Raw genomic sequence first — 14,423 nt, 5'->3', positions numbered from 1 at the left:
ATATATATATATATATATATATATATATATCCTGATGAATGGCTTTTATTATTTTATTATTCGCGAATCAGGGATTGGGGAAAGGAGTGAAGGGTAGAGGGATTTTGGGATGCCCTCTTCTCCCTTTCTATGGGGTCTCTCACTCAGGAGGGAACCTTTGAGGTTCCCACTCCCAAGCTTCTTCCCCCAACCCTTCTCCTTCTGTTTCTATTTCTAGTTTTCTGCTTTTATCCTTTTTTCTATAATTGTAAGTTTTGACTGAAAGGGGGTCTTTCAGCAAGATTGGGTAATGGGAGAAGGAGACTAAGAGATCGCTCCCAAAATGGAGTCCAAAAACTTAGCTGACTCGATGGTTGAAGTCTTGAAGGGTGAGATGTGATCAGGCTTTGATCAAGGAATCGGATTTTCAATTTCCAAAGAAAGATCCTCAGGAAGTCCTCAGGACTGGATCCAAGCTGGGATGTCCTCCTCCTCTCTCCTCCCAGTCCCTCTCTGGAAGACCTCTCCTCCCCTTCCTCCTCCGGAGAATTTCCTAGAATTCCCTCTCTGGTATCCCAACTGTCAGTAACTGTCACCAACTGTCTCTGGCTCCTTTTGTCCCATCCCTCTTTCACAAATCCTATCCTTACATCTAACAACCTTTCAAAAACTAAAAAACAGTTCTGGTATCTCTCCTAAGTATTCTTTTCTGCAGAATAAACATTCTTAATTCCTTCATCTGATTTTCAGATATCATGGACTCAAAGCCCTTCATGATCCCATTTTTCTGCTCTCTGGTTTATCAGTGTCCTTCTTGAACCATGGTTCAGATACCAAGAACCCAACACAATCCTCCAGATGAGATCTAACAAGGGTAGAATATAATGAGATTTCCTTGTTCCTTGAAGATGTGCCTTCCTTAATGAAAAACAAAACTGCATTGGCTTTTTTAGCTAATTGCATTACACTGTTGACTCATATTAAAACTTCCTTTAATTTCTTCTTTAGAACAATCTCCCCTCTCTTCCTCTCCCTTCTTCTCCCCTCCGTTTTGCTCCCCTTTCCTCCTTTTCTCTCTCCTTTCTCTATAGCTGGGCAATGCAATGGACAGAGCATTGGACCTGGAATCTAGAAGACCTGAGTTCAAATTTGACCCTGGGCAAATCACTTCATCTTTCCTAGTTTATGTTTCCTCATCTATATTACAGGAATAATGATAGCACCTTCCTCCCAGGGCTATTGTGATGGGAAAATGAGATAATATTTATTAAACACTTACCACAGTACCAAGTACATAGTAGGTGCTTGTTACCTTCCCTTGTCTTTGGTGAACATAGACTCTGTTCAGTTACTTTTTATCTATCCCAAGAGCACATACACAAATTGAATATCTTGAAGAAACCAGTTTCTTTTGAGAAGAAATGGGCAGATACTAGAAAGTGAGCAGAATCTTAAGGAAATGAGGATGGGACATGGGTTTGGTTTGAGAACAAAGTAAGAGGCAAGTAGTTAGGGGTTCATCAGTTTTATTTTTGGCATGGGAGATAGCCATCACCTTTCTTCCCTGGCTCCAGATAGCTTTACATCATTCAGCTGCATTGTTTCCCTAATAGCTCAGCCCCCATAAGCAATTCTATTTAGCACCCATCCAGCTCATCCGTTTCCTATAGTTTCTTATTCCCTCCTATGTTCAATGAACTCCTTTCTCCATCCCCTCCTAACTCTGGTTGCATCCTCAGCTCCTATATCTTGAGAGATTTCGACTTTTCACCTTTTCTAGGGAAAAAAAGAGAAAAGAGATTGTCTTTTCCCTTATGGTCACAGACTTCAGTTTAAAATTTTATAGAGGCCATGAAGACTGTCTTCAAGGATTGCAGAATTTCAGAGGAAGAAGAGGCATCAGAGGCTGTCAAGTCCAACTCATATCCTAAAAATATCTACTCACTACAGCATATCCAAAAAGTTTTTTAGAATATAGCTAATGCAAAAATATGTCTTGCATGACTGTATACGTCTAAGAGTAATAAGGGGAGGTTTGAAGGGAAGGAAAGAATGTGGAACTGAAAATTAAAATAAAAAAAAATTTTTTAAATAGAGAAAGGGAAGATTTCAAGGAAAAATTTTGGCTGCTTCACAGTTTTTGCCTCTGGCCCAGTCTGGGTAGCTGTGAATTGAAAATAGGAGAGTGGGAACAAGAAGGTGAAGCCAAGGAAATAGCTGTGAAATTCCATTTGGTTACAGTAGTCTTCAGATTAATTGTAGCTGTATTGTCAAGTCTTACTCATACCAAACAAGATTTGGGGGAATTGCTCTAGGTTTAGTAAAGAGATTAAAGTCATGTTGGAGACAAAATGTTAAACTATATATATATATATATTTCTCTACAACAACTAAGGATTCTAGAATTTATAGCTGGAAGGGACCATAGAGATCATCATATGTAACCTCCTCAATTTAGACATATATAAACTGAGACCAAGAGAAGTTGGTTGATTTGCCCAAGGACATATAGATAATAAGTAGCAAAACCAAGATTCAAACTCCTTTTCTCCATCTCCAAATCTGGGTCTTATTTTCTCTGCATATAAAATGTCCTTTGTTATCCTTTTTTTTTTAATCATCCTTTCTAGATGGCATCAAGGTGGCTCAATGAATTGAGAGTCAGACCTAGAGACAAGAGATCCCGGGTTCAGATCTTGTCTCAGACACTTCCTAGATGTGTTACTCTGGGCAAATCACTTAACTTCCATTGCCTAGCCCTTACCACTCTTATTCCTTGACACCAATGTACAATATTGATTCTAAGATGGAAGATAATGGGAGGTTTTTAATCCTTTTTTTGTCCTATTCATGAAAGTTAGCTAGGTCTATGTGATCTCTAAGGCCCCTCCTAGTGCTAAAAGTTTTTGATTCCATGAAATTTCAATATTCACCAAACTCTTTTAAGTGATTAATCACCTACTATGAACAAGACATTCAATTATCCTCCCCACCTTGGTTCTTCATTATCTTTCCTAAGTCTCCTTCTGTAAAAGATAACCTAATCAAGCAACTTTAGTTAATATTCAATATTTTGTACCTCTGAATGACTGTAAATTCTCTGCATGTAATCCTATTAGATAATCAGTATTTTAGTGATAAGTTACAAGGAATAATCCCAATTATCAATCAGTCAAATAATTATGTATGACAGTCAGTAATTAATAATCATATTGTGAGTAAAATCCCCAGAAATGCTTGGCAAGACATCCTCACTGAACAGAATATTGCACATGTGTACAGTATCCTGGAATGTGTCAAGACATTATGATATCTCTCTTTGCTTTGAAACTACCAGAGTAACCTTGGCTTTGACCATATGTGGAATGGATCATTACATCATAGAATATACCTTCTCTGATTACCTTTGCTGTGAAGAGAGGGTCAGAAGAACACTCCCCTTTTAGAGGATTGAGGTGGGAGGTGGTCTGTGCAATCTGACTCTATATCTACCAGTTGACACATAATCTCTGGGTCTTTGGCCAAGCTGGGACTTCCCTGAACTCTGCCATTTTGTAATTTACAACTTTCTATGATAAATGTCGGTATGACTCAAAAAATTGCTTTCCAATATTTATTTTTCATTTTTATACTTCTGGAGTCTGTGACCATGTTAGAAAAGAGACTCCCCTCTACTCCTTAGGGTAATGGGGAGAGAAGTGAAATCTTTCAAGATATGAGAGCTAAAGGAGGGAAAGGGGCAAAGTGTTGTTATACCGATGGAGTATAATGGGAGAAAAAAATAGTTTGAGAAAAATACTCTAGGAAAGTTAGAGAAAGGAGTTGTTAATTCAATGACATCTTCACTTCTCTGAACAGTCTAAATGAACAAGCAGTTACTTCATGTTCCACCTGTTTCATAGATTTCATTATCCTCTAAATGGTATTTTATGATCTAGAGTGAAAGAACCTATCTCTGTAATTCATTGATCCTCAGAGGAGTCTTTTCACCTTTAGGAATCTGAAACTATGGCAGAGTTATAGTTTAAATGAGTATGTGCCTCTGCATGTACTAACTATGAATTTTTTTTTTGCCTGATGTCTCCTAAAGTTGATGGGTCAAAATTATTTTTAAAACCTTTTCCATCTCTGCAGCCTCAACATTCTGCTTACTTTAAATGGGTTGAATAGGAAGGACAAAGGCAGGGAAAAATATATGGAGGCATTGAGGGAAAATGTAATCTCCATTTCTTCCTTGATATTATTCTGAAAAACTGTCCATTTTTAATTTACAGTGCAATTGTTAAGGTAGGAACAAATCACATGTGAATAAATCATATCACTTATAATCAGGAAACTTGCTAATTAAAATAACTCCTTGGTGAATAATTTTTAAAGCCAAGAATCATCCCACAATTTATATTTTTGATGACTCAGAGTTTAAGCTGACAATTTTGCCCAACTTTGCCCCACTGAAATCCAATTCATGTGCAAGTCAAGACATCATTTATCACAATGTCATGAATCTTTGAAAATGAAAACCAAACAACAACAATTTTGGCTAAATCCATGTTTTTATTTAACATCTATATAAAAGAAGGTACTCTACCATCTTTTAAATAAAGTTATAGTGGGTAAAGAATAAAAACAAGGAGGCAAAACAGAAAGAAAAAGGAGATGGAAAGAAGAGATCAGGGAAGAGAGAAGACAACAATGAAAAAATAGATAAATAGTAAGAGTAAATGAAGGAGGGAGAAGAAAAGGAGGGGGAAAAGAACAAAAAACTATAGAAATTATTTTTGTGCATGCTATTTATCCCATTAGAATGTGAGCTCCTTGAGAGCAGACAAATTTTGCTTTTTCTTTATATCTCCAGGCTTTAGCTCAGTACCTAGCATATAATAAGCAGCCAGGATTCAAACCTGGGTCTTCTCAATCTAAATGCTGTCCTTTTCTTCTCTATTTCACACTGCCTGTTTTCAACTTCACAATGTCGTTTAGTCATTTTTCACATTTTTGAAAGGGTCACTCTTTATGATCTTTTGCCATTTCCTTCTCCAGTTCATTTTATAGATAAGGAAACTGAGGCAAACAAGGTTAAGTGATTTGCCAAGATTCACACAGCTGATAAACATCTGAGGCCAGATTTGAATAGCCTTCCTGATTCCAGACCCAGTTCTCTGTCCATTGTGCCACCTAGCTGCCACTTTGATTTCAATACAGCATTCTTTTAGACTTGTAATCTAGTCATTTAATTTGGATTTTTTCATACCTGTTCAGAAGAAATAGAATTACTTTTATCATGTTTCCTCACATATGAAAAAAAGAGTTTTAATAAGCTGAAAAAGTGACCATACCTTACAAAAATATTCACAACAGCTCTTTTTGTACTGGCAAAGAATTAGAAACTGAAGGGATGCCCATATTTCTTACTCAAGGAGGCATTAAATCCTACAATAAGTATTTTTAAGTATGTACTCACAAAATTTGTGCCCAATACTGTGCTATAAAAATTCAGAAGTCCCTCATTTCATTTTTTTCCAAGTCTAATCAGTAGTTCACTAGTTAAAAATTCTACAAATGCAAAAATAAAATTAATCTCTTTAGCAAAATCTCAGTACGCTTTAATTTAAAAGTTTCCTTCCTGCTCCATTTTTATTAGTTTCCAATGAAGGAATGATCCTCTGACTCTACTATCATGGACCCCAAGACGGCAAATATTTGTTTGATTAACTACTGCCTACAGTGTTATTTTTTCTTATCTTTTTAGAAACCTCCAGGCTGATATACAGGGTCAGCAGAGGTTGCTGAGCTTTATAACTCATTTGTTATAAAATAAATGTGAAAGAGGTACCATATTTTTTGTATTCCATTTCACTATCTCTTTTGTATATGTAGATTTGTGTACATAAATATTTTCTATGCTGGGGGAGAATATTTAAGAGTTAAATTTATTCTTGAAAGGGAGAAAGAAATGGGTATCTCTTTAAAATTTATCCTGGATAATTCCATCATGAGGCTATTAAAACTTGCATAAGTTTGACTTCCAGTTAAGATGGAGGCAGAGTAAGGAGCAGCTGCTCGATCGCTCCTAACCGAAGCATACAGGACTCCTCTAGGGGACATAAAAATGAATCCAGATGAACGAAGGAACCCCACAACACGGTGCAGCATTAAAGGTACACAGAATTGGGGCATTTCCATGCTATAAAGGGGTGAAAAAGCTCTCACTAAAACACGAGAGGAAGAAGACCCTCCACCACCCCCCCACACCATGCACAGTGCCAAGGCCAACGCACAAGAGTGAAAGCAGGATTGGGGCAACCAGTAAGTCACTGGCAGCTCCAGGGCTTGTACCTGAGAGCTGCAAGACGGAGGACCCCAAGAGGCTAAAGAACGTGCACAGACTTTCCCGAGCATCTGCGCAGGTGAAGACCTTGCCCCTAGGTGGGGACAAAGATCTCCAGTGCAGGCTTGGACCTCGAGTGGGGATCCGGTGCAGACAGGAGCTCGGCTGCGGAAGCAGCCCCTGAGACTGCTGAAGGAGCCTCAGGCAGAGGGGCAGACCGGGGATGACCATGAGGCTTGACCCCGAGGACAAGGAGACCAGAGCCATCCAGAGCTTAGAAAGGGCAAGCAGACCCTGAGTGTGAAGACAAAGCTGAAAATAGGTGTGGCTAACAATGGCAAGCCGAGAACCCCAGGAGAAAAAGATTATCAAGAAAAACTCTGGAACACTCGACAACTTTTACACAGAGAAAATCCAGACAACAGAGGAGGACAAACAAGTATCCAAACCTTCCCAAAACAATGAAAACTGCTTACAAGCTATTGAAGAATTCAAAAATGAGATGTTGAGGAAGATGGAAGAGATCTGGCAAGAAAATAACAGTTTAAAAGGCAGAATTTTGCAATTGGAAAGTGAGGCTCAGAAATCAAATGAACTGATAAGCAAATTGAACACCAGAAATGACCAGATTGAAAAGGAAAACCAAAAGATTATAGCCGAAAACCAGTCCCTAAAGGCTAGAATTGAGCAATTAGAAGCCAATGATCTCTCAAGGCAACAAGAACAAATAAAACAAAGTCAAAAGACTTATAAAATAGAAGGAAACATGAAATATCTCAATGAAAAAGTGACAGACCAAGAAAACCGCTCTAGAAGACACAATTTGAGAATTATTGGTCTTCCAGAAAAAGCAGAAATTAATAGAAACTTGGACTCCATACTTAAAGAAATTATTCAGCAAAATTGTCCTGAAGTTCTACAACAAGAGGGCAATATAGACATTGAAAGGATAAATAGATCACCCTCTACACTGGACCCAGAAAAATCAACACCCAGGAAAATAATAGACAAATTCAAGAGCTATCAAGTAAAAGAAAAAATCTTACAAAAAGCCAGAAAGAGACAATTCAAATATCAAGGAACACCAATCAGGATCACACAGGATCTGGCAGCCTCCACGCTAAAAGACCGCAAGGCTTAGAATATGATATTCAGAAAGGCAAGAGAGCTGGGCCTTCAGCCACGGATCAACTAACCATTGAAACTGACTATATACTTCCAGGGGAAAGTTTGGGCATTCAACAAAATTGAAGATTTCCAAGTATTTGCACAGAAAAGGCCAGGTCTAAATGGAAAGTTTGGTATCCAACCACAAAAATCAAGAGAAACATGAAAAGGTAAATAAGAAACAGTGGGAAAAGAAAGAAAACTCATAATTTTTTAAATTTGCCTCTTTAAGGGCTTCAATAAGATCTAATTATCTGTATTCGTATGTGGAGAAATGCTATGTATAATTCTCTGTAGTGAACTCTATGAATGAAGTCCTAGAAAAATTAGATTTAATTGATATGTGGAGAAAAATAAATAGGGACACAAAGGAATACACGTTCTTTTCAGCTACACATGGTACATTCACAAAGATTGACCATGTCATAGGGTATAGAAACATTGCAAACAAACGCAAAAGAGCAGATATAATAAATGTAACCTTCTCAGATCATAATGCAATAAAAATAATAATTAGTAAGGGCACGTGGACAGGCAAATCAAAAACCAATTGGAAATTAAATAATATGATTCTCCAAAACCAACTAGTCAAAGAAGAAATCATAGAAACAATCAACAATTTCATTGAAGAGAATGACAATGATGAGACATCCTACCAAACTCTGTGGGATGCAGCCAAGACAGTACTCAGGGGGAAATTTATATCCTTGAGTGCATATATTAACAAATTAGGGAGGGCAGAGATTAATGAATTGGGCATGAAACTCAAAAAACTACAAAGCGAGCAAATTAAAAATCCCCAGATGAAAACTCAATTAGAAATACTAAAAATCAAGGGAGAAATTAATAAAATTGAAAGTAAAAGAACTATTGAATTAATAAATAAGACTAGAAGCTGGTATTTTGAAAAAACAGATAAAATAGACAAAGTACTAGTCAATCTAATAAAAAAAAAGGAAAGAAGAAAACCAAATTGACAGAATCAAAGATGAAAAGGGAGACCTCACCTCTAATGAAGGGGAAATTAAGGCAATCATTAAAAACTATTTCGCCCAATTATATGGCAATAAATATAACAATTTAGGAGATATGGATGAATATTAACAAAAATATAAATTGCCTAGATTAACAGCAGAAGAAATAGAATACCTAAATAATCCCATATCAGAAAAAGAAATTGAACAAGCCATCAAAGAACTCCCTAAGAAAAAATTGCCAGGGCCTGATGGAATCACAAGTGAATTCTATGAAACATTCAAAGAGCAACTAATCCCAATACTATACAAATTATTTGATATGATAAGCAAAAAAGGAGTCCTACCAAATTCCTTTTATGACACAAATATGGTACTGATTCCAAAGCCAGGGAGATCAAAAACAGAGAAAGAAAACTGTAGACCAGTCTCCCTAATGAACATAGATGCAAAAATCTTAAATAGAATATTAGCAAAGAGACTCCAGCAAGTAATTAAGATCATCCACCATGATCAGGTGGGATTTATACCAGGAATGCAAGGATGGTTCAACATTAGGAAAACCATCCACATAATTGACCATATCAACAGTCTAACAAACAAAAATCACATGATTATTGAATAGATGCTGAAAAAGTCTTTGACAAAATACAGCATCCATTCCTATTGAAAACACTGAAAAGTATAGGAAAAGAAGGACCTTTCCTAAAAATAATAAACAGTATATACCTAAGACGATCGACAAGCATTTTAAAATCAAGCAAGAGTTAGAGAAAATTACAAAATGTAAATTAAATGGTTTTGATTATATTAAGCTAAAAAGCTTTTGTACAAACAAAAACAATGTAGTCAAAATCAGAAGGGAAACAACAAATTGGGAAAAAATCTTTATAACAAAAAACTCTGACAGGGGTCTAATTACTCAAATATTCAAGGAGTTAAATCAATTGTATAAAAAATCAAGCCATTCCCCAATTGATAAATGGGCAAGAGACATGAATAGGCAATTTTCAGGTAAAGAAATCAAAACTATCAATCAGCACATGAGAAAGTGTTCTAAATCTCTAATAATTAGAGAAATGCAAATCAAAACAACTCTGAGGTACCACCTCATACCTAGCAGATTGGATAAAATGAAAGAAGGGGAGAGTAATGAATGCTGGAGGGGATGTGGCAAAATTGGGACATTAATGCATTGCTGGTGGAGTTGTGAATTGATCCAACCATTCTGGCTGGCAATTTGGAACTATGCTCAAAGGGCTATAAAAGAATGCCTGCCCTTTGATCCAGCCATAGCATTGTTGGGTTTGTACCCCAAAGAGATCATAGATAAACAGACTTGTATGAAAATATTTATAGCTGCACTTTTTGTGGTGGCAAAGAACTGGAAAAGGAGGGAATGTCCTTCAAATGGGGAATGGCTGAACAAATTGTGGTATATGCTGGTGATGGAATACTATTACGCTCAAAGGAATAATAAACTGGAGGAGTTCCAGGTGAACTGGAAAGACCTCCAGGAATTGATGCAGAGTGAAAGGAGCAGAGCCAGAAGAACATTGTACACAGAGACTGATATACTATGGTAAAATCTAATGTAATGGACTTCTGTACCAGCAGAAAGCAATGACACAGGACAGCTCTGAGGGATTTATGGTAAAGATGCTACCCACATTCAGAGGAAGAACTACAGGAGAGGAAACATATAAGAAAAACAACTGCTTGAATGCATGGGCTGAGGAGGACATGATTGGGGATGTGGACTCGAAACTACCACACCAATGCAAATATCAACAATTTGGAACTAGGTCTTGAACAAGGACACATGTTAAAACCAGTGGAAATGTGTGTCGGCCATGGATGGAGGGAATGCGGGGGACGAAGGGGAAAGTAGGAGCTTGAATTATGTAACCATGTTAAAAATGAATATTAATAAATGATTTAAAAAAATAAAATAAAATATAGTAGCGAAAAAAACTTGCATAAGTTTTTAAATGCCTGGCATAATTATCTATCAGTCTCAATAACAGATTCAGCAGAAAATGTTGCCAGCACAATTCTCCACAATAATACTTCCCATTTTCCAACTTTCCTGGAAGTAACTTTTTCTCTGTACAAAAGTAGACAGAGTACTTTTCGTGGATGAGATGAAAGCATCATGGTGCTGGAATGTTTAGAAAACATAGATCAATTAAGGAAGCTTTGTCTTCTGACTTGATTATTAGTACTTTTTTATTATGTCTAATACTCGAACAATACAATGTGGAGGACAAAGGACCACCTGAATGAAGAAAGAACATTCTAGCTCTGGACAAATTCTAAGTGCCCCAGGCAACTCTCCAAGAAGATATGTTGATAGAACTTGAAACATTGATGAAATTAGGGAAATTCTTAATATCTCTATTCTGCCCTATATATTAAAGAGTAGAATAATTGGCCTGTAAGCGAGGATTTATCAATTTTCTAGGAAATGATTTTGTCCCAACACATTATTATATACTAAGAATCTAGGAGTAGCTCTAGGGACACATTGGATAGAGTACCAGGCTTGAAGTCAAGATCTGAATTCAAATATGGCCTCAGACCTAACTATGTGACCCTGGACAAATCACTTACCCTCTGTTTGTCTCAGTTTTCCTATCTGTAAAATGGGGATAATAGTAGCATTATTGTAGGTTATTGTGAAGATCAAATGAGATAATAATTATAAATCACTTAGGACAATGCCTAGCATCGAGTAAGCACTATAGAAGTGTTCATGATGATGATGATGAAAATACATAGTGCTTTAAAGTTTTCAAAGTGATTCTATTCTTAATTTTCTTGATTCTCACAATAACCTGAGGGGCAAAAACTTAAAGCATTGTTAGTCTCATGTTCCAGATTAGGAAACTGAGGATCAGAAAATTGATCCACCTTGCTATGGCCAGTAAGTGCAAGAGTAAGGATTTAAATCCAGAATCGAGAGTCTAGTACTCTCCCCACTCCTACCACCCTCCATTTATACCTTTTGTTACTGACTCACACAAGAGTTTTGTGGAGTTTTTCTGTGATGATATCTTCTCTCCATCCCCCCTACCATACTATTTATTCCTTTAGAATAGTGATTATATTTTATTCATTCCAGTATCCCCAGGACCTAACATAGGAAGGGGGTCTATCACCTAGAGAAGTGTTAATTATATCAAAGGCATTAAAGTCACAAGGAAAGAATGGGAAATAGCAAAGTCAAATGATAGGAAATAATATGGAGTCTAAAACTTGTGCCTCGAAGGCACTTTAATCATTATTCCACTATATACTGTGAATGGTGTTTCATGACAAAGACGTTCCCTGTTTCTCTCCAGAAGATACCTTCAGACAGGTCATTTCTATGCTATCCATTTCCTAGGGCACATAGTAGGGACTAAATAAATATTGATTAATTGATTAATCAAAATCCTTCAAGGATAAGGAAGGAATGGTGTCCAGTAATATGAAACTTGAGAAATACACATGCTTTCTGATACTTAACAAAGCCTTAACTTTCTTAAATCATCATAAGGGACATGACAGATTGTAGCACACCTGCAGTGCAGTCATAAATGTGTTGTAAATATTCAATACCTGGGCTCACATCATTGCCAATGATGGATAGTTTCCATTAAAATAAATGAAAATAGCAATTCCCCAGAAAATACACAGAGAAAACTTCATGGTAATAGAGCTAAGGAAGGGGTTAAGAGAGATGGGCAGCTGGTAGATAATAAATAATTCTAAGTAACACAACTTAAAAGTCCAAGGGTAATTATGTTAAAGAGGTAAAGTAAGAAGTCTTCAAAGCAAAGCTTTTGTGAAATAAAAATACAAGAATTTATTAGAATAGCTAGGCAGCACATTGGATAGTGCCTGGAATCAGGAAGATTGGTGTTTGGGTTCAAATCTTCTCACAGACTTCCTATATGTGTGACCTTGGGCAAGTCATTTAACCCCAATTGCCTAGCCCTTGCCATACTTCTGTCTTAGAATTGATACTAAGTGGAGTAGTCTTTCATATCAGTGTATCTTTGGTTTTATTTGGGGGGTTTGGTTATAAATGACTTTGCTCTTACAACAATGATCAATATAGGGGGCAGCTGGGTAGCTCAGTGGATTGAGAGCCAAGCCTAGAGATGGGAGGTCCTAGGTTCAAATCTGGCCTCAGACACTTCCCAGCTGTGCGACCCTGGGCAAGTCACTTAACCCCCATTGCCTAGCCCTTGCCACTCTTCTGCCTTGGAGCCAATATACAGTATTGACTCCAAGACGGAAGGTAAGGGTTTAAAAAAAATGATCAATATAGAAGTGTGTTTTGCATGACAATAAAAAATGAAGAACAAAAAAAAAAAGAATTGATACTAAGACAGAAGGCAAGGATTATTTTTTAAGTATTTATTGAATACCTATAAATGTGCACAATACTTTGTTAGGCACTGAAGTAAACCTAAAGTTTACCTAATACTGGATACTTGCCTTCAAGAAAAATAAGGAAAATATAATACAGTCCATTTCTAAAAGAAATCTATTACTTTTACATTTTAAAATGAAAAGCCTTTCATCAAATCCACAGTGGGAAAATAGTCTCCTTCCTTGATTAAATAACAAATAAATTTGAAGTGACATTTAAGGAAACCACACCTCAAAAGTTGTCACATAAAACATGGGTATATCTGTGTGACACCACATCGTGGTTACTTTCACTTGGGGGCAGACAGGAATTAAACCTCTATATCCCTTTCTTTTCCTAAAACTATACATGTTCCCTAGTCCCTTCATCCCTCAGTACTCCCAACCTGCCATCTCTGATGTGACTACATTCTCCTTCTCTTCTCTCCATATTTTTTGAAGCAGTTCCACTCTACACTATACTCTAGAATCCTTTGTTCCCTTCTCTTATTGCCAATCATGCCTTGCCAAAACCTGAACCTTAATCATTCCCACAATTTACTTCCTTTGCTTTGACCCATGTATTGCTGAATGAGAGCAAGTTACTAAACCATCTTGAATGGGTCCACTACAAATTTATATTAACTAATCTCAATTAGGTTCTCACTGCAACAAATAATCCTTCTATTGATGCCTAATAAATTCTTTATCATACTCACTATAGTAGTGGCTTCACCAAACCTTCTCCTCTTCTCAGGTAAATTCTTTGAAAAAGCCATCTACATTTTCAGTGTACCTCTTTTCCCCTTTTCTCATTCTCTTCTAAAGCCTCTACAATAAGGCTTCCATCCTAGTCTTTCCATGGAAATTGTTCTTTCCATAGTTAACAAAGAACATAACATGGTATAAAACCCTGAAAGGGTTTTCCTAATCAAATTCACTAGTTACCAAGAGTCCATGACAAGAGTATATTCACATCACTAAGCATCAGCTCTCCAATAACTGAGTAGCCATGGTAGCTATTCATTTGAACCTCCAAGCAAAACAAAATAAGCTGAATAAAATTTAAAACCAAATAAAATAAAAAGCTGAATAAAAAGCTGCAAATAGGCTTAACATGGCCCTTAAACTCCAAATGAGCCCCCATAATATATAATGTATGGCCAATCAACTCTGAATTCACATAGGTTAGGATTCAATGTAGGGATATTTGAAATAATGTAGCTTAGCTGTTAAAACACCTTTCTTGACTTATTTCCCACCTAGTTTCCTATAAAGTTTTTTAAATCAGCAAAATTCAGTTTCCCCCATAATAATAGACCAACCAATTCACATGCACGAACGATAAATGCATGCCAATTTTTCAAGCATTTTATGTACCTAGTTTGAAAAATACCTTTTGGAACTAGAAGGGACTCTAGACACCTAAACACCTAGACAAAATCCTTGATTTTATACAGTAGGAAAATGAGGCTCAAAAAGGTGAAGGAGATTGCTCAAGGGCACACAAAACTGAGATTGGAAACCAGATCTGTTTCCAATCCAACACACTTCATTGCACAGAGAAGTAGAAT

The sequence above is a fragment of the Gracilinanus agilis genome, chromosome 3 (assembly GCF_016433145.1).
Source record: "Gracilinanus agilis isolate LMUSP501 chromosome 3, AgileGrace, whole genome shotgun sequence".
Classification (NCBI taxonomy): domain Eukaryota; kingdom Metazoa; phylum Chordata; class Mammalia; order Didelphimorphia; family Didelphidae; genus Gracilinanus; species Gracilinanus agilis.
Note: the sequence above shows the minus strand (reverse complement) of the source record.